This window comes from Staurois parvus, unplaced genomic scaffold (genome assembly GCF_062004578.1).
Source record: "Staurois parvus isolate SC_StPar_1 unplaced genomic scaffold, SC_StPar_1.0 ptg000140l, whole genome shotgun sequence".
NCBI classification, from domain to species: domain Eukaryota; kingdom Metazoa; phylum Chordata; class Amphibia; order Anura; family Ranidae; genus Staurois; species Staurois parvus.
In genome coordinates this window covers 1,643,521-1,663,863 of record NW_028317936.1, presented here as the reverse complement: position 1 = coordinate 1,663,863, position 20,343 = coordinate 1,643,521, and the positions used below count along the sequence as shown (strand labels likewise).

The following is a 20,343-nucleotide window of genomic DNA, read 5'->3' as shown; positions in this document are numbered from 1 at the left end:
CACAAAATGTTGCGCCATTTCTCTTTAGGCCAGTCAATGTGCTCTTTGGCAAATTATAACCTCTTCAGCACATGTCTTTTTCCCAACAGTGGGACTTTGCGGGGGCTTCTTGCAGATAGCTTGGCTTCACATAGGCGTCTTCTAATTGTAACAGTCCTCACAGGGAACGTCACACCTTCTTTCATCTTCCTGGAGCTGATTGTTGGCTGAGTCCGCCCCATTTTGGCTATTCTTCTATCCATTCCAATGGTAGTTTTTCTCTTTCTTCCACGTCTTTCAGGTTTTGGTTGCCATTTTAAAGCATTTGCGATCATTTTAGCTGAGCAGCCTATCATTTTCTGCACTTCTTTATATGTTTTCTCCTCTCCAATCAACTTTTTAATCAAGGTACGCTGTTCTTCTGAACAATGTCTGGAACGACCCATTTTCCTCAGAATTTCAGAGAGAAATGCACTGTAACCAGCATGTACAACATTTGCTGCCTTCCTTCCTTCAATAAGGGCAATAATTGCCACCTGTTTTTCAAAGAATGAATGACCTCAATAATAGAACTCCACACTGCTATTATTTTGAACACGCCCCTTTCAATGAGTGATTCAATGACACAGAATCAGCAGCATGCATGTCATGACTGTTGGGTCTGTTGGATTTCTATGACTCTACTACACCTGCTAGGAAATTATTTGCCATGTAGAGATATCATTTCCACCAAAAACAGTGATTGATCAGGTTAGTGATGTCTGACTGCTAGTATTTTGAACACAACTGTATGTATGTGTGTGTATATAGCGTGTGTGTGTATGTGTATATATATATATATATATTTTTTTTTTTTTTTTAGCAAAGTCATGGAGCAGAATACATTTTGGCCTCAAGAAGACATTTGATTTTTTTTAAATTTTTTTTTACTATAAATGTTTTCTAGCAAAAGATTGAAAATATTTTTTTTTTCAAAAATGTTGGACTTTTCTGTTTATAGCGCAAAAAATAAAAACCGCACAGGCGATGAAATACCACTGAAAGAAAGCTCTATTTGTGGGGGGGACATAAATTTTATTTGGGTGCAGCGTTGCACGACCGCGCAATTGTCAGTTAAAGTAACGCAGCGCTGTATCGCAAAAAATGGCCTGGTCAGGAAGGGGGGGGGGGTGGGGGGTCCTCTGGAGGGCTAGTGGCCCTCTCTCTTCAATATAATATAATATTAATATAGTTTACTAAAAATCTTTTTTTTTTTTTCAGCTACGTAGCTGGGAAAGGGTTCAATTCCGGAATATTTCCATGGAGCTGACCGGAGCATCTTCTTTTTCGACTTCCTTCTTGTGAAGCCATTGTTCGAAGGTTCAGAGAGGGATACCGGCAGGCCGATGTCTTTTGATTTGCTGGCGAAGTTTCAGTCGTCTTTAGAAGAAGCTTGGCTTGGTTTGAACCCCGCTGCGTAGGGCGCTGTATCTTTCGGCTTTTTATTTTGTAGCATTTCAAAGACCAGAACCGGAGGCACCGAGTACATCGGGTGAGCGATCTTTTAGTTTGTAAAGTTATCTGCTGGGAGGTGAATTCAGGTTTTTTTATTTGTCGCTCCGTGGCAATTGAGTCGTCCGAGTTTAGATGCCACGCTTTCCTGGAGGTTCTTATTTTGCCGTTTTATAAAGGTTCAAAGTTATCTAATGAGCGGGCCTTCAATTGTAGGTTTTTTAGAAAGAGCATTAAAAAATTGTATACACAGCACCGTTAGTTTTTGTGATTTTTGCATTGAAGTCAATGGGGTGCGATTTTTGCCTTGAAGACAATAGGGGACGCGATTTTGCATTGAAGTCTTTAGGGGATGTGATGTTACATTGAAGTCTTTAGGGGATGTGATGTTACATTGAAGTCAATAGGGGGGCACGATTTTGCATTGAAGTCAATGGGACGCGATTTTCAATTGAAGTCAATGTGACGCGATTTTGTGTTGCAGTCAATGGGACGCGATTTTGCGTTGAAGTCAATGCAGCGCGATTTTGCGTTGAAGTCAATGGGACGCGATTTGCGTTGACGTCAATGGGACATTTTTGCATTAAAGTCAATGGGATGCGATTTTGCATTGAAGTCAATGGGACGCGATTTTGCATTGAAGTTAATGGGACACGATTTTGCATTGAAGTCAATTATCATTATCGGCACTTTTTTGTTTTGTTTTTTTTCTTTCTATCGGCAAAACACTGATAACATTATTATTGGCCAATACATTGGTGCATCAGTAGTAAGTTTATTCCCTATTATCATCAGCTCCATCATATGTCCATTAACCACCTCCCGTCCGGGCCATGTATATAAACGGCCGGATGATGGCAGTGCAGGGTCAGGTGGCCGTTTATAAATGTCCTCCCCGCTCCATTCTTGCACGTGCTCCCTGGGAGCGCGCAGCACCACAATCTGCTGCCCGCTGTGTCCTCTGGACACAGTGGAACTCCGATCGCTGTACGGGACCTCTGTGTGAGCTCCAAATCATGTGATCACTGATTGGCCACTGATTAAGCAGTATTTTCCTGATTGAGGTGTTGAGAGAAAATACCGCATTATGGCCACTAGCTGGAGCCGACGATCATAGAAAATAAACCCATTTGGCAAAACATGGGGAAAAATTCGTTCTAACTGGGCGAATGTTTGTGACATTTGTCCGGAATTTGTTTTTTTATATATATAGGCTCCTTGGTGCCAGAGTGTAGTTAGTTATTTTTAAAAACGAATGATCTACATCCCCACAATAGATCTCTGTCTGATCTTTGTATTTCAAAGCGTAGGGGGGTGAAAGCGTCCGGACTGGAAGGGGGGTGAAAGCGTCCGGACTGGAAGGGGGTGAAAGCGTCCGGACTGGAAGGGGGTGAAAGTGTCTGGACTGGAAGGGGGTGAAAGCGTCCGGACTGGAAGGGGGTGAAAGTGTCCGGACTGGAAGGGGGTGAAAGCGTCCGGACTGGAAGGGGGTGAAAGCGTCCGGACTGGAAGGGGGTGAAAGTGTCCGGACTGGAAGGGGGTGAAAGTGTCCGAACTGAAAGGGGGTGAAAGTGTCCGGACTGGAAGGGGGTGAAAGCGTCCGGACTGGAAGGGGGGTGAGAGTGTCCGGACTGGAAGGGGGTGAAAGTGTCCAGACTGGAAGGGGGTGAAAGCGTCCGGACTGGAAGGGGGGTGAAAGCGTCCAGACTGGAAGGGGGTGAAAGCGTCCGGACTGGAAGGGGGTGAAAGTGTCCGGACTGGAAGGGGGTGATAGCGTCCGGACTGGAAGGGGGTGATAGCGTCCGGACTGGAAGGGGGTGATAGCGTCCGGACTGGAAGGGGGTGATAGCGTCCGGACTGGAAGGGGGTGAAAGTGTCCGGACTGGAAGGGGGTGAAAGTGTCCGGACTGGAAGGGGGTGAAAGTGTCCGGACTGGAAGGGGGTGAAAGTGTCTGGACTGGAAGGGGGTGAAAGTGTCCGGACTGGAAGGGGGTGAAAGTGTCCGGACTGGAAGGGGGTGAAAGTGTCCGGACTGGAAGGGGGTGAAAGTGTCCGGACTGGAAGGGGGTGAAAGTGTCCGGACTGGAAGGGGGTGAAAGCGTCCGGACTGGAAGGGGGTGAAAGCGTCCGGACTGGAAGGGGGTTAAAGCGTCCGGACTGGAAGGGGGTGAAAGTGTCTGGACTGGAAGGGGGTGAAAGTGTCCGGACTGGAAGGGGGTGAAAGTGTCCGGACTGGAAGGGGGTGAAAGCGTCCGGACTGGAAGGGGGTGAAAGCGTCCGGACTGGAAGGGGGTTAAAGCGTCCGGACTGGAAGGGGGTTAAAGCGTCCGGACTGGAAGGGGGTGAAAGCGTCCGGACTGGAAGGGGGTTAAAGTGTCCGGACTGGAAGGGGGTGAAAGCGTCCGGACTGGAAGGGGGTGATAGCGTCCGGACTGGAAGGGGGGTGAAAGCGTCTGGACTGGAAGGGGGGTGAAAGTGTCCGGACTGGAAGTGGTTAAGCAGTATTTTCCTGATTGAGGTGTTGAGAGAAAATACCGCATTATGGCCACTAGCTGGAGCCGACGATCATAGAAAATAAACCCATTTGGCAAAACATGGGGAAAAATTCGTTCTAACTGGGCGAATGTTTGTGACATTTGTCCGGAATTTGTTTTTTTATATATATAGGCTCCTTGGTGCCAGAGTGTAGTTAGTTATTTTTAAAAACGAATGATCTACATCCCCACAATAGATCTCTGTCTGATCTTTGTATTTCAAAGCGTAGGGGGGTGAAAGCGTCCGGACTGGAAGGGGGGTGAAAGTGTCCGGACTGGAAGGGGGTGAAAGCGTCCGGACTGGAAGGGGGTGAAAGTGTCTGGACTGGAAGGGGGTGATAGCGTCCGGACTGGAAGGGGGTGAAAGTGTCCGGACTGGAAGGGGGGTGAAAGTGTCCAGACTGGAAGGGGGGTGAAAGTGTCCGGACTGGAAGGGGGGTGAAAGTGTCCGGACTGGAAGGGGGTGAAAGCGTCCAGACTGGAAGGGGGTGAAAGCGTCCAGACTGGAAGGGGGGTGAAAGCGTCCAGACTGGAAGGGGGTGAAAGCGTCCAGACTGGAAGGGGGTGAAAGCGTCCAGACTGGAAGGGGGGTGAAAGCGTCCAGACTGGAAGGGGGGTGAAAGCGTCCAGACTGGAAGGGGGGTGAAAGCGTCCGGACTGGAAGGGGGGTGAAAGCGTCCGGACTGGAAGGGGGGTGAAAGCGTCCGGACTGGAAAGGGGGTGAAAGCGTCCGGACTGGAAGGGGGGTGAAAGCGTCCAGACTGGAAGGGGGGTGAAAGCGTCCGGACTGGAAGGGGGGTGAAAGTGTCCGGACTGGAAAGGGGGTGAAAGCGTCCGGACTGGAAGGGGGGTGATAGCGTCCGGACTGGAAGGGGGGTGATAGCGTCCGGACTGGAAGGGGGTGATAGCGTCCGGACTGGAAGGGGGTGATAGCGTCTGGACTGGAAGGGGGTGATAGCGTCCGGACTGGAAGGGGGTGATAGCGTCTGGACTGGAAGGGGGTGAAAGCGTCCGGACTGGAAGGGGGTTAAAGCGTCCGGACTGGAAGGGGGTGATAGCGTCCGGACTGGAAGGGGGTGATAGCGTCCGGACTGGAAGGGGGGTGAAAGTGTCCGGACTGGAAGGGGGGTGAAAGTGTCCGGACTGGAAGTGGTTAAGCAGTATTTTCCTGATTGAGGTGTTGAGAGAAAACACCGCATTATGGCCACTAGCTGGAGCCGACGATCATAGAAAATAAACCCATTTGGCAAAACATGGGGAAAAATTCGTTCTAACTGGGCGAATGTTTGTGACATTTGTCTGGAATTTGTTTTTTTATATATATAGGCTCCTTGGTGACTGAGTGTAGTTAGTTATTTTTAAAAACGAATGATCTACATCCCCACAATAGATCTCTGTCTGATCTTTGTATTTCAAAGCGTAAATATGATGATAAATCCTATCACTGCTCAGTCGCTCCCTCTACAGATTACACATTTGTGGAATTGAAATTTCACCCAACAAACATTTTGTTTCCACTTCACTGGAGTGTCTCGAAATTCGATGGCATTTTCCTCCAAAAAAAAAAGCAAAGTCGGAGCTCCACGGAAAGAAAATGCTCGCCGGAGAAATCCTAATGAAAGGTGTTATTTATCAAGATGTGGAATTTCATGTGACAGTTGGCACAATAAAATCTTTGCGGCGAGCCTCCGCCGCCAACAGTACCGCGAGGATCGGCAGTGCCGCGCTCATTCCCTTCCTCCAGCTAAAACAGCGATTTGTAAGTGCCAGCCGTCTCCGCCGCAATTAAAATTTTAATCAGAAGTTTGTAGCTGTGCGCATAAAAATAAATTGCAGTCATTTAGAATTGTAATTTAATCTCCTTAATAGCTGACATATGTGAAAGATCTCCGCCATCACTACAGTGAGCTGTGTACGGCCTGTCACCATCCGAAGAAAAATGCTTTGTAATTAAAAGGAGAAAAATCTCTGTAGCCAAATCTTCTGCTTGCCTGTTTTTTTTTTAATGAGCAATCAGTGATTGCCTTTGAATATTTTACTATTTCTACCACTGACACCAATGATGGGGCACTATTCCTCCCACTGACACCAATGATGGGGCACTATTCCTCCCACTGACACCAATGATGGGGCACTATTCCTCCCACTGACACCAATGATGGGGCACTATTCGTCCCACTGATACCAATGATGGGGCACTATTCCTCCCACTGATACCAATGATGGGGCACTATTCCTCCCACTGATACCAATGATGGGGCGCTATTCCTCCCACTGACACCAATGATGGGGCGCTATTCCTCCCACTGATACCAATGATGGGGCACTATTCCTCCCACTGATACCAATGATGGGGCGCTATTCCTCCCACTGACACCAATGATGGGGCGCTATTCCTCCCACTGATACCAATGATGGGGCACTATTCCTCCCACTGATACCAATGATGGGGCACTATTCCTCCCACTGATACCAATGATGGGGCACTATTCCTCCCACTGACACCAATGATGGGGCACTATTCCTCCCACTGACACCAATGATGGGGCACTATTCCTCCGACTGATACCAATGATGGGGCACTATTCCTCCGACTGATACCAATGATGGGGCACTATTCCTCCCACTGATACCAATGATGGGGCACTATTCCTCCCACTGATACCAATGATGGGGCACTATTCCTCCCACTGACACCAATGATGGAGCACTATTCCTCCCACCGATACCAATGATGGGGACTATTCCTCACACTGATACCAATGATGGGGCACTATTCCTCCCACTGACACCAATGATGGGGCACTATTCCTCCCACTGATACCAATGATGGGGGACTATTCCTCCCACTAATACCAATGATGGGGCACTATTCCTCCAACTGACACCAATGATGGGGGACTATTCCTCCCGCTGACACCAATGATGGGTCACTATTCCTCCCACTGACACCAATGATGGGACACTATTCCTCCCACTGACACCAATGATGGGACACTATTCCTCCCACTGACACCAATGATGGGGCACTATTCCTCCCACTGACACCAATGATGGGGCACTATTCCTCCCACTGACACCAATGATGGGGCACTATTCCTCCCACTGACACCAATGATGGGGCACTATTCCTCCCACTGACACCAATGATGGGGCACTATTCCTCCCACTGATACCAATGATGGGACACTATTCCTCCCACTGACAGCAATGATGGGGCACTATTCCTCCCACTGATACCAATGATAGGGCACTATTCCTCCCACTGATACCAATGATAGGGCACTATTCCTCCCACTGACACCAATGATGGGACACTATTCCTCCCACTGACACCAATGATGGGACAATATTCCTCCCACTGACACCAATGATGGGGCACTATTCCTCCCACTGATACCAATGATGGGGCACTATTCCTCCCACTGATACCAATGATGGGACACTATTCCTCCCACTGACACCAATGATGGGGCACTATTCCTCCCAATTATACCAATGGTAGGGTACTATTCCTCCCACTGACACCGATGATAGGGAACAATCCCCCCCACTGACCACATGTGCTATGTAATTTTTTTATTCCCACTGACCACAAAGCCTGGAGCATTGTTTACTGATAATGTCTCTGAAGCATTTTCTACTCTCATTAGCCACAGTCCAGCTCCCCTGACATCTGAAGGACAGTAAACTGGTTTTGGTTAAGAAATTTTGGAGACCCCTGGAGTATACATTACGTTGGGGTCAGGTGTGTACGTTGCTGGGTTTGAGTAGCTTTTATGACTGTGCTGGGTTAAGGTGTATGGATAAATGGGCAGATTACATGCGATGTGCTGGGGTAGGAGATATACACTCACCAGCCACTTTATTAGGTACACATTGCTAGTGCCAAGAAAATCTCCCCCACACCAGGGGTGGACTGACCATTTGGAAACTCGGGCACTGCCCGAGGGCCCAGGGTCAGTAGGGGGCCCCATGAGATGCCCCTGGAACCTTTTTCATAGGCTTTTTTGAGTTTGGGCAAGGACACAGGGGCCCCATGATCCCCTATTGCCCGGGGGCCCCATGAGTTGTCAGTCCGCCTCTGCCCCACACCATGACACCACCATCACCACCACAAGCCTGAACCGTTTATACAAGGCAGGCTAGATCCATACTTTCATGTCGACGACAAATTCTGACCCCACCATCTGAATGTCGCAGCAACCAGTCTACCCATTCTCCTCTGACCTCTGACCCCAACAAGTCATTTTCTTCCACACAGCTGATGCTCTCTGGATATTTTCTCTTTTTCGGACCATTCTCTGTAATCCCTAGAGATGGTTGTACGTGAAAGTCCCAGTAGATCAGCAGTTTTTTAAATACTCAGACCAGCCCATGCCACGTTCAAAGTCACTTGAATCCCCTTTCTTCCCCCTTCTGACACTCGGTTTAGCAAGTCGTCTTCACTATCTCTAGATACCTAAATGCAGTGAGTTGCTGCCATGTGATTGGCTGATTAGCAATTTGTGTTACCAAGCAATTGAACATGTGTACCTAATAAAGGGGCTGGTGATTGTACATTGATTGCTCTGAATAGCATACATGGCATGTGTTGAGGTAGATTGTATATATTACCAGATATTATACATTGCAGGTAGTACAGTCGGGTGTATTGATTACTGGTAGAATATATGGCATGTTCTGGGGTAGGGTCTATACATTACTGTGCCTTGAAAGCATACATTGCATGTGTTGGGGTAAGGTGTATAGATTACTGGGTACAATACATGGCATGTGCTGGGGTTGGGTGTACATATTACTGGGTGGAATACATTGCATGTGCTGGGGTAAGGTGTATAGATTACTGGGTACAATACATGGCATGTGCTGGGGTTGGGTGTACATATTACTGGGTGGAATACATGGCATGTGTTTGGGTCGGGTGTATAAATCACTCGGTACAATACATGGAATACGCTGGGTTCAGGTGTATAACTTACTGGGTAGAATACATGGCATGTGCTGGGGTTGGGTGTACATATTACTGGGTGGAATACATGGCATGTGCTGAGGTCGGGTGTATAACTTACTGTGTAGAATCCATGGCATGTGCTGGGATCGGGTGTAAAAATTACTTTGTAGAATGCATGGCATGTGCTGGGGTTGGGTGTATAGATTACTGGGCAGAGCACGGGGTATGTGCTGGGGTCGTGTGTATAGATTGGTGTGTAGAATACATGGTATGTGCTGGGTTCGGGTGGATAATTTACTGGTCAGAATACATAGCGTGTCTTGGGGTAGGGTGTATAGTTTACTGGGTACACTACATGGTATGTGCTGGGGTAGAGTGTATACATTTTTGGGTAGAACACAGGGCATGTGCCTGGGTTGAGTGAATATATTACTGGGTGGAACACAGGGCACTTGCTGGGGTCAGGTGTACAGATTACTTGGTAGAATACATGGTATATGCTGGGGTCGTGTGTATAGATTGGTGTGTAGAATACATGGTATGCGCTGGGTTCGGTTGTATAATTTACTGCTTAGAATACATAGCATGTCCTGGGGTAGGGTGTATAGTTTACTTAGTACACTACATGGTATGTGCTGGGTTATGGTATATACGTTACTGGGTAGAATACATGGTATATGCTGGGGTTTGGTGAATAGATTACTGGGTAAAATACAGGACATGGGTTGGGTGTACAGATTACTGGGTAGAATACATGGTATGTGCTGGGGTTGGGTGTATAAATCACTGGGTACAATATATGGCATATGTTGGGATTGGGTGTACAGATTACTGGGGTAGGGTGTATACATTACCAGATATTATACATTGCATGTAGTACAGTCGGGTGTATTGATTACTGATAAAATATATGGCATGTTCTGGGGTAGGGTATATACATTACTGTGCCTTGATAGCATACATGGCATGTGCTGGGGTAAGGTGTACAGATTACTGGATAAAATACAGGACATGTGTTGGGATTAAGTGTACAGACTACTGGGTAAAATACAGGACATGTGTTGGGGTCGGGTGTACAGATTACTTAGTAGAATCAATGGCATGAGGTGGGCTTGGGTGAATAGATTACTGGGCAGAATGCATGGCATGTCTTGGGGTCGGGTGTATAAATCACTGGGTAGAATACATGGCATGTGCTGGGTTTAGGTGTATAGCTTACTGGGTAGAATACATGGCATGTGCTGGGGTCGGGTGTATAAATCACTGGGTACAATACATGGAATACTCTGGAGTTGGGTGTATAAATTACTGGGTAGAATACATGGCATGTGTTGCGTCGGGTGTATAGCTTACTGGATAGAATACATGGCATATGCTGGGGTCTGGTGTATAAATCACTGGATACAATACATGGCTGCACTGGGGTCGGGTGTATAAATCACTGGGTACAATACATGGCTGCGCTGGGGTCAGGTGTGTCGTTTTCTGGGTACATGGCATCTGCTGCGGTCGAGGTTCTAATCCATTCCCACTCATCATGTGCTGGGTTTAGGTGTATAGCTTACTGGGTAGAATACATGGCATATGCTGGGGTCGGGTGTATAAATCACTGGGTACCTATACATGGAATACGCTGAGGTCGGGTGTATAACTTACTGGGTAGAATACATGGCATGTGCTGGGGTCGGGTGTATAGCTTACTGTCGGGGGTACAATACATGGAATACTCTGGAGTTGGGTGTATAAATTACTGGGTAGAATACATGGCATGTGTTGGGTTGGGTGTATAGCTTACTGGATAGAATACATAGCATGTGCTGGGGTCGGGTGTATAAATCACTGGGTACAATACATGGCATGTGCTGGGGTCGGGTGTATAAATCACTGGGTACAATACATAGCATGTGCTGGGGTCGGGTGTATAAATCACTGGGTACAATACATGGCATGTGCTGAGGTTGGGTGTATAAATCACTGGGTACAATGCATGGCTGTGCGGGGGGTCGGGTGTATAAATCACTGGGTACAATACATGGCTGCGCTGGGGTCAGATGTATAAATCACTGGGTACAATACATGGCTGCGCTGGGGTCGGGTGTATAAATCACTGGGTACAATGCATGGCTGCGCTGGGGTCGGGTGTATAAATCACTGGGTACAATACATGGCTGCGCTGGGGTCGGGTGTATGAATCACTGGGTACAATACATGGCTGCGCGGGGGGTCGGGTGTATAAATTACTGGGTACAATACATGGCTGCGCTGGGGTCGGGTGTATGAATCACTGGGTACAATACATGGCTGCGCTGGGGTCGGGTGTATGAATCACTGGGTACAATACATGGCTGCGCTGGGGTCGGGTGTATAAATCACTGGGTACAATACATGGCTGCGCTGGGGTCGGGTGTATGAATCACTGGGTACAATACATGGCTGCGCTGGGGTCAGATGTATAAATCACTGGGTACAATACATGGCTGCGCGGGGGGTCGGGTGTATAAATCACTGGGTACAATACATGGCTGCGCTGGGGTCGGGTGTATGAATCACTGGGTACAATACATGGCTGCGCTGGGGTCGGGTGTATGAATCACTGGGTACAATACATGGCTGCGCTGGGGTCAGATGTATAAATCACTGGGTACAATACATGGCTGCGCGGGGGGTCGGGTGTATAAATTACTGAGTACAATACATGGCTGCGCTGGGGTCGGGTGTATGAATCACTGGGTACAATACATGGCTGCGCTGGGGTCGGGTGTATGAATCACTGGGTACAATACATGGCTGCGCTGGGGTCGGGTGTATAAATCACTGGGTACAATACATGGCTGCGCTGGGGTCGGGTGTATGAATCACTGGGTACAATACATGGCTGCGCTGGGGTCGGGTGTATAAATCACTGGGTACAATACATGGCTGCGCTGGGGTCGGGTGTATGAATCACTGGGTACAATACATGGCTGCGCTGGGGTCGGGTGTATAAATCACTGGGTACAATACATGGCTGCGCTGGGGTCGGGTGTATAAATCACTGGGTACAATACATGGCTGCGCTGGGGTCGGGTGTATAAATCACTGGGTACAATACATGGCTGCGCTGGGGTCGGGTGTATAAATCACTGGGTACAATACATGGTTGCGCTGGGGTCGGGTGTATAAATCACTGGGTACAGTGCATGGCTGCGCTGGGGTCGGGTCGGGTGTATAAATCACTGGGTACAATACATGGCTGCGCTGGGGTCGGGTGTATAAATCACTGGGTACAATACATGGCTGCGCTGGGGTCGGGTGTGTCATTTTCTGGGTACATGGCATCTGCTGCGGTCGAGGTTCTAATCCATTCCCACTCATCCTTTATTGAGCTCTGATTTAGAGTAGAGAATACAGTCCGGGTTTTAGGTGCGTCTGGTCTTGACTCCGTGCCTACCGCCGCTGTCATTGTAACTCAGACCCCGGTGGAAAGGCATGTCATTAAAGCCCATTATCTCTGCCCTGGGGGACTGCAGTGTAGCAGCCTTACCCTGAGCTTCCTGTATAATCTATCCCCATACATATGTATGACGGGCTCACTAAATATAGACCTACGCACTCAGCTTTATTCTGAAACAATTAAACAGCCAGAACTTAAATCTCGTATAATAAGAGGCAAAACCTGCGCGCAGCGACCTCGTTGTCACCGTAATGGTTTGTGACATTCGGATGTCAGCAGCTCATTGACTGCCTTACCCGGCTTACTGAGCGCGCCAGGCGTATCGCTGGGGAAGGTGCAGCGCCTTTTGTTTTCTTACAACTGCTGCAAAATCGGCCAGCGCCAGACCGCTGAAACCGCGAAACGCTTAGGCAGCAATTCTTTTTTTTTTTTTTTTAACCATCACAATTTGAAACTAGTTTTTTTTTTCGGTGACACCAGTCAAGTTCCAGAAACAGAAGTGTAAGAACTTGGCCGGGTGACAGGATTTCTTGGATTCAAAATGTTCGTTATTTATAGGAAGAGAAAACTTTTATGAGTTTTAAGTTTTTATTTCTTGTGATTTCGCCAAAGCTTTTGCAGCATTTTGCCCTGGAGACGGGGTGCCGGGAAAAGCCAGGGGGGTTGTGGGGAAATGCCCCTTGGGGTCACTCATTATCAGGGGCGGACTGACAACTCATGGGGCCCCCGGGCAATAGGGGATCATGGGGCCCCTGTGTCCTCGCCCACACCCAAAAAAGCCTATGAAAAAGACAATGAAAGGTACCAGGGGCATCTCATGGGGCCCCCTACTGACCCCAGGCCCTTGGGCAGTGCCCGAGTGCTCCAGTGGTCAGTCCACCCCTGCTCAGGTTGATGATCAAGCAAGTGAAAGAACATTTTCCTTTGTGATAAACAGCTTGGTAGACTTCATTGTTAGATTAATGGCCAATGGTGTAATCGGGGCTTTTTTTCACCAGGAATGCAGAAGAACGCAGTTCCGGCACCTGAACAGGGTTCTGGGGGGTCTGTCAATGTGACTGCTGGGGAATCTATTGTCGCTGGCAAGGTCTATTGTTGCTGGTGGGGGATCTATGCTGGGTGGATTTTAGGTTGCTAAGGGGATCATTTGTTGCTGGGAGGGATCTCATATTGAAGGAGGGGTCTATTGATGCTGGGAGATCTACTGTGTTTTTACAGGGGTCTGTTGTTGCTGGCAGGATCTATTGTTGGGGGTATTTTGTTGTAGGGGGGGTCTATTGTTGCTGGGAGGAATTTTGTTGCTGGGGGTCTATTGTTGCTGGGAGAAGGGGAATCTATTGATATATTGTTGCTGGGGGGGTTGTGTTGGATGGATCTTATGTTGTGGGGGGTCATTTGTTGCAGGGAGGGATCTCGTGTTGAGGGAAAGGTTTAGTGTTGCTGACTGCTGGAAAGTCTATTGATGCCAGCTGCTGGAGAATCTATTTTTGCTGGGCGAATCTTAGGTTGCTAAGAGGGTCATTTGTTGCTGGGAGGGATTTCATGTTGAAGGAGGGGTCTATTGATGTTGGGGGGGGGGTTGTGTTGGATGGATCTTATGTTGTGGGGGGGGGGTCAATTGTTGTAGGGAGGGATCTCATGTTGAGGGAAGGGTTTAGTGTTGCTGACTGCTGGAAAGTCTGTTGATGCCAGCTGCCTGGGGATCTATTTTGCTGGGAGGGATCTCATGTTGAAGGAGAGTTCTATTGATGCTGGCTGCTGGGAGATCTACTGTATTGTTACAGGGGTCTGTTGTTGCTGCTGGGATCTATTGTTGGGGGTATTTTGTTGTAGGGGGGGTCTATTGTTGCTGGGAGGAATTCTGTTGCTGGGGGTCTATTGTTGCTGGGAGAAGGGGAATCTATTAATCTATTGTTGCTGGGGGGATCTATTTTTGTTTGGTGGATCTTATGTTGTGGGGGGTCAATTGTTGCAGGGAGGGAAGGGTCTAGTGTTGCTGACTGCTGGAAAGTCTATTGATGCCAGCTGCTGGAGGATCTATTGTCGTTGGGGGGGGGGGGTTATTTTTGCTGGGTGGATCTTAGGTTCCAAAGGGGGTCAATTGTTGCTGGGAGGGATCTCATGTTGAAGTAGAGGTCTATTGATGTTGGCTGCTGGGAGATCTACTGTATTTTTACAGGGGTCTGTTGTTGCTAGCAGGATCTATTGGTGGGGGTATTTTGTTGTAGGGAGGGGGATCTATTGTTGCTGGGAGAAGGGGAATCTATTGTTCTTTTGTTGCTGGGGGGTCTAATTTTGTTGGATGGATCTTATGTTGCGGGGGTCGATTGTTACAGGGAGGGATCTCCTGTTGAGGGAAGGGTCTAGTTTTGCTGACTGCTGGAAAGTCTATTGATGCCAGCAGCTGGGGGATCTATTGTCGTTGGGTAGGGAATTTATTTTTGCTGGGTGGATCTTGGGTTGCTAAGGGAGGTCAATTGTTGCTGGGAGGGATCTCATGTTGAAGGAGAGGTCTATTGATGCTGGCTGCTGGGAGAATTACTGTATTTATACAGGGGTCTGTTGTTGCTGATGGGATCTATTGTTGGGGGTATTTTGTTGTAGGGAGGGGGGTCTATTGTTGCTGGGAGTAATTTTGTTGCTGGGGGTCTATTGTTGCTGGGAGAAGGGAATCTATTGTTCTTTTGTTGCTGGGGGGTCTAAGTTTGTTCGAAGGATCTTATGTTGTGGGGGTCGATTGTTGCAGGGAGGGATCTCATGTTGAGGGAAGGGTCTAGTTTTGCTGACTGCTGGAAAGTCTATTGATGCCAGCTGCTGGGGAATCTATTGTCGTTGGGGAGGGAATCTATTTTTGCTGGGTGGATCTTGGGTTGCTAAGGGGGTCAATTGTTGCTGGGAGGGATCTCATGTTGAAGGAGAGTTCTATTGATGCTGGCTGCTGGGAGATCTGCTGCATTGTTACAGGGGTCTGTTGTTGCTGGTGGGATCTGTTGTTGGGGTTATTTTGTTGTAGGGAGGGGTCTATTGTTGCTGGGAGGAATTTTGTTGCTGGGGGTCCATTGTTGCTGGGAGAAGGGGAATCTATTGATCTATTGTTGCTGGGGGGATCTATTTTTGTTTAGTGGATGTTATGTTGTGGGGGGTCAATTGTTGCAGGGAGGGAAGGGTCTAGTGTTGCTGACTGCTGGAAAGTCTATTGATGCCAGCTGCTGGAGGATCTATTGTCGTTTGGGGGTGTCTATTTTTGCTGGATGGATCTTAGGTTGCTAAGGGGGTCATTTGTTGCTGGGAGGGATCTCATGTTGAAGGAGGGGTCTATTGATGCTGGCTGCTGGGAGATCTATTGTATTTTTACAGGAGTCTGTGGTTGCTGCCGGGATCTATTGTTGGGGGTATTTTGTTGTAGGGAGGGGGGTCTATTGTTGCTGGAAGGAATTTTGTTGCTGGGGGTCTATTGTCGGGAGAAGGGAATCTATTAATATATTGTTGCTGGGGGGGGGGGGTTTGTGTTTGATGGATCTTATGTTGCGGGGGGGTCAATTGTTGCGGGGATGGATCTCATGTTGAGGGAAGGATCTAGTGTTGCTGACTACTGGAAAGTCTATTGATGCCAGATGCTGGGGGATATATTGTTGTTGGGGTGGTCTATTTTTATTGGGTGGCTCTTGGGTTGCTAAGGGGGTCACTTGTTGCTGGAAGGGATCTCATGTTGAAGGAGAGGTCTATTGATGCTGGCTGCTGGGAGAGCTACTGTGTTGTTACAGGAGTCTGTTGTTGCTGGCGGGATCTATTGGGGGTATTTTGTTGGGGGGTCTATTGTTGCTGGGAAGAATTTTATTTCTAGGGGTTTATTGTTACTAGAGGAAGGAGAATCTATTGTTGCTGAGGGGATCTATTTTTGTTGGGTATATCTTATGTTGCAGGGGGGTCAACGGTTGCTGGGAGGGATCTCATGCTGAGGGAGGGGTCTAGTGTTGCTGGCCGCTGGAGAGTCTATTTATGCTGGCTGCTGGGAGATCTACTGTATTTTTACATCGGGATCTATTCTTGCTGGGGGGTCCATTGTTGTTGGGGGGATTGTTGTGTGGGGGTCTATTGTTGCTGGTAGAATTTTGTTGCTGGGGGGATCTATTATTCCTGGCTGCAGTGGATCATGCCCAGAGGTGAGTAGAGGACAGGGACACTTGGTGACTTAGTAGAGGGAAGTACCTGCACCTACTGTCTGATAAAAAAAAGTCCTAGCAGTAACCATAGCCATAGTAACCCGTGTCGGGTGCTCTTGGGCCTAGGGGTGGAAGGTGAGGGCCCCATTGGAAGGGCTGATGAGACAAATTATCTGTGTGCATGTGAAGATAGATCCAGAACCGTATAACCATTGCTGTCCATAGGCCATATATAAACTGCCTGGACATTAAATGGTCGAAATAAATTCACAGCTGCATCCATGATCTTGGTACCATCTTTTTTTCAGCTGCCAATTGACTTTTCTGTAAAAGTGATCTAAGCAGATGTAGAACCACCTGATCACTTTTACGGTCCTGAGAAGGTGCCGTCTTGGGCTCTCCAGCCTGAAGACAGAGAGGTGCTGCTGCTTGACCTGAGATATGAATTTGGGAAACCCCTGCATTGATTGTTCACAGGATGAATTTGAATGGTTTGCCAACTTGCCAGGGATAACAAGTTCGACTGGAGTGGAGTGGGGTGCCCATTTACTCACCATGCTCAGATGCAGACTTAGGAAGCCAGGCCAGGGATTCATTTTTAAAAATGAGGCCATCTGGCTATCTTAGCCTACACGATAAACTCAAACCCATCAAAACCCATGAAGGGGCCCAAAGGGGGCTGTTAAAGAACCTGTGAAAGTTTGTGAGCCACCAACGTCTTTGTCGCCAGAGGTTCAGTGGTGGCTGCCTCCTAATCTCATGCAGATCTAGACAACACAGCCCAATGGCCACCCATCTCAGGTCCATGCTCCAGCTGTGATCCCTCTGAACCACCATCCACTGATGAGCTTGAAGACAGAGAAATGTTGCCTCTTGACCTAGAAGATAGAACTGAAACTTAACCAGGAGATCCAACGTCAGGAGATCCCTCTATACACTTTTCGTAGGATGAATTTGAATGGTTTGTCAGGTGGAGTGTTGCCAAGCAAAGGCTTCTTAAATTTTTTTTCCTTGGGCTGCTAGAAACACTCGGGGAAGGTTTCTCTGCTACGCTCCCTCAGCAGCTCATAAAGGTTACACCTGAAGAGGTTGAGGTTGTTGGGCAATCTACAGCCAGGTGGGAGGCCCTCCTCTGTCAGAACCGGCGTGCAGACAGAAACCTATAAGTACACATCTTCTTCAGAAGACCCAGCTACTGTGGGGGGGACACCTACCAGAGTACTATGGTTCCAGTAGAGTGGCCCTGTGTCCTCAGATCTTGGATCCTTCCAGTTCGTCAACTGTGTTACCATCTACCTACATCTACCTAGGACTTCACTGAGATGGATGATGATTATGAGGATAAGTCCAAGTAGCTGTTTGAGGCTTGTTGTGACGGGAGTGACTTTTGGTGGGGGGCCCATGGAACACAGCTCACTTTGGAGGGGTGGGGAGACCCCTGTCTCAGCTCCCCATATCCCTCCTATGTGTAAGTCAACCTGTGCCTGTTAGGGGTACAGGGTGGAATGTCCTGATATTGTGTAGACATGTATAGGTGGGGTGTGGGGGTTGTTCATTGTTTACTGCCAAGTGGTGCATCCCATTGTTCTATTGTGTGTCTTGCTTGGGAGCAAACTATTATGGGATGTATGTGTTTGTGTATTGGCTTGGTGGGGGGTGTCTGCTGATGTGTCTCTGGTTGCTAGATTTGGTTTGCCCCGCCCTATGTCCACATGCAGGGAGGTGGGTTGTTCCCTTGAATGTTTATATCTTGCGTCTGTGTTAACCTCCTTGACGGTATTCCCGAGTGTAGCTCGGGGTAACATTTCAGTACCAAAAGCGGTAACCCCGAGCTACACTCGGGCTTACCCTGCGGCACTGCTCCGGCATGTTGTCTTCACTTACCTTACCCTGCGCTCCCACGATGTGTCCCCTGCAGCGTCCCCGGCCATCTCCTCCGGCCGATGCCGGCATCCGGCTTCTGTGTCCTGTCCCTGTGACGTCGGGACGTACGGGCGCCGCCGCCGCGGGCGGCGGGAAATTTAAAAATTTTAAAAAATGTCATTTTTTTTTTTTTACATTTTTCATTGTAAAACATTGCTGTTTCAACCAATTTCACATACATATTGTCCCTAGTGCTTTGTCCTGTGCCCTGCCTGCATTTTGTCTGTTCTTTCTGCCTGGAAACTGAGAAATGTCCATGGCGTCCAAAAAGTGTCCCTTTAGGTCAAAAGCGGTTTAGATCAGCTAGAGAACAGCGATAGTAAATCAGAACCACTTGCAGAATTGAGTGATAATGATTCGTGGGGGAAATTCGTCATCAGACACTGAAAACGATTTTGCAACTTTGCTCAGAGATGTGCGAACTTGGCGCTATATTTCACATTTCAGTGTTTTTGGTTTGATTATATTATTGAATTAAATTTTTTATTATTTTTATATTATTTTTATGATTATTTATTAAATTATAATTTATGATTTTGTGTTTCAAATTTTATCATACCTGGGATGTTTACTAGACTCTTGTTCGGACAGATTTCAGTGAGTTTTTCCTAAAAATTACAGCCTACAATAAAAAAAATACATATTTCCATGCAAAAAAATGGTACCGCTTTCAGCACCAAAAATCTGAAATAATCATACCGCCAGGGAGGTTAAAATAAAGCAGTCTATTTCCTGGTTTCCTTCAAGTCTGGTGGTCTCTAGTCTTGTTTGGTCAGCGGTGGGGTCCGTGGTCGGTGTTCGGACAGGGAAGTGGGAGTTTAACGGAAATACCCAAGTGTAGTCGGGGTCCGGTTGTGTTACACTTGTGCTCTGTGATCCTCAGCTGGACCCTCTCCTGCTATAAAGTCTTATAGAGACTATGCCATGCAGCCACAACGTACCTTCAATGAGCCACAGAGACATTCCTCTGCAGAGTCCGTGTTTTGTGCAGCTGTCGTCATTCTGCAGCGTGTGCTCGCTCTTTGCATATATACTGTATGGAGTCTTGTAATGTATACGGCAATATCAAGCTGGCACATACATCATCTCTTCTGTGGAATAAATATTGGTAATCAAATTAGTCGCACTGGCCGTGACGCGCTAGGCATGCTGGTACATTGTCACCCTGCTGACCTTGTGTCTGGATTGATGTCTCTGCTCTCAGAGAGAGAGAGAGAGGGTGGCGGAGAGGACAATATTTATCAGATGTCAAGATTGGAAAGGGAGGCTGCAGAAATATTAAAATGTTCACCTTTTCTGAAAAAAATATCCGGATGAGTTAATACCATACAACCTAACCCCCCCCCCCCCCCGGTACTTACCTCTGTGGGTGATGAGCTGTCTGTGCCCACACAGCTGGTGCAGCAGTTTGGGCATTTGGACCACTCTTCTTCGCCTTTTTTTCTGCAGGGATTCCAGGATGGATCAAAGAAATGTTCTGTGCTGGCATTGACCAATCAGAATCGCTTTGATCCGGAAGCACTGGAGAAGGTAGAGAGAGAAGACTGGAGATCAAATCTCTGGACTGCTACACCAGCTGCCTGGGCACTGGCAGCTCATCACAAATGAAGGTAAGTACAGCGAGGGCCATAGGGGGGTGGGAAGGGTGTTCTGTGTTAACCTCCCTGGCGGTCTGATTATTTCAGATTTTTGGTGCTGAAAGCGGTACTTTTTTTGCATGGAAATATGTAGTTTTTTTATTGTAGGCTGTAATTTTTAGGAATAACTCACTGAAATCTGTCCGGACAGAGTCTAGTAAACATCCCGGGTATGATAAAATTTGAAACACGAAATCATAAATTATAATTTAATAAATAATCATAATAA

General features: G+C 47.8%; 1 protein-coding gene across 1 annotated transcript in view; it reads left to right on the top strand.

Annotated features, from left to right (window-relative positions):
• The first annotated feature begins 1,327 nt into the window (after positions 1-1,327).
• The window catches only part of PDCL (phosducin like), a 48,195-nt gene continuing 29,179 nt past the window's right edge, over positions 1,328-20,343 (top strand). The window contains exon 1 of the mRNA XM_089673549.1: positions 1,328-1,510. The gene's annotated coding sequence lies outside the window, so the exon portion shown is untranslated. The remainder of the gene's footprint in view (positions 1,511-20,343) is intronic.